General features: G+C 38.7%; 1 non-coding gene across 1 annotated transcript; it reads right to left on the bottom strand.

Annotated features, from left to right (window-relative positions):
* Positions 1-653: 653 nt before the first annotated feature.
* Positions 654-727, bottom strand: trnai-aau (transfer RNA isoleucine (anticodon AAU)). Its single transcript has one exon. It is a non-coding gene; the product is annotated as a tRNA-Ile (tRNA).
* Positions 728-1,025: the final 298 nt, after the last annotated feature.

Here is a 1,025-nt window from a genome sequence, read left to right as displayed (position 1 = left end):
GGTGCAGAAAAATTATGCAGTGTTTGAGAATATAGAAGCAGTTATTTTAAGGTGCAAATTATGCAGTGTTGCGTATGTTACAGTCCATGTTTGTCCACAAGCCTGACTGCCTGTGGGTAAAAACTGTTGGTCAGTCTTGTTGTTCTGGTCTTAAACGTTTGCCTGATGGCAGAAGAGTGAAGAGGTAGTTTGTGCAGTGTGTGCTGTCCTTAATTGTGCTGTGGGCTCTCCTGACAACCCTGGTCTGATAGATGTCCTGTAGTGCAGGGAAGGACGTTCCAGAAATCCTCTGTGCAGATTTTATCACATGCTGGAGTGCCTTCCTGTCCTCTGCAGTGCAGGAGTCACTACTACAACTGCATTAAAAATGAAAGTCCTACTGTATGACTACAAAAAAAGAAAATATGAATGGTAATATATTGAAAATCGCAGTGGGTGCCAAATGAGTTGTACTGCTTAATAAATAATAAATCTACATTACAAAATAAAAATCCAACAATAATGCTAAAATCATTACATGTAAAAAAATAAACTATTAAAACAATAATAAAAATGTCAGGGACAGTGTTGAAAAACTAAAGTTTTTAAAGGCAGTTAGAGAAGGTTCTCTCCCTACCCTTAGAAGCATGTTAGTTTAAGTCCAAAAGTGGGTGTGGCCCGTACGGGGATCGAACCCGCGACCTTGGCGTTATTAGCACCACGCTCTAACCAACTGAGCTAACCGGCCAGTGCGTCTGGAACCTTTTCATACTTGTACACAATTCTACGAGAACCCCAAAAACCAGCTGCATGGCAGCACAAAAACCATTTGAGACTCTGCTCACTTTCAGTCAAGATCAAAGCACAACTTCTCAACCACAAATAAAAGTGTCTGTTAAATGCAGTGTAAATGTAATGTAAAAGATGAGTAAACCACCAGTACTAGGAGTATAGGAAGAACAGGACAAAATTAGAAAAGGTAGTCTTTATTTATTTATGTCTTAATGTTTTTAATGTTCATAATATTGCAACCAACATTATTACCA

The sequence above is a fragment of the Trichomycterus rosablanca genome, chromosome 9 (assembly GCF_030014385.1).
Source record: "Trichomycterus rosablanca isolate fTriRos1 chromosome 9, fTriRos1.hap1, whole genome shotgun sequence".
Lineage (NCBI taxonomy): Eukaryota > Metazoa > Chordata > Actinopteri > Siluriformes > Trichomycteridae > Trichomycterus > Trichomycterus rosablanca.
This window is presented reverse-complemented; position numbering and strand designations above follow the sequence as displayed.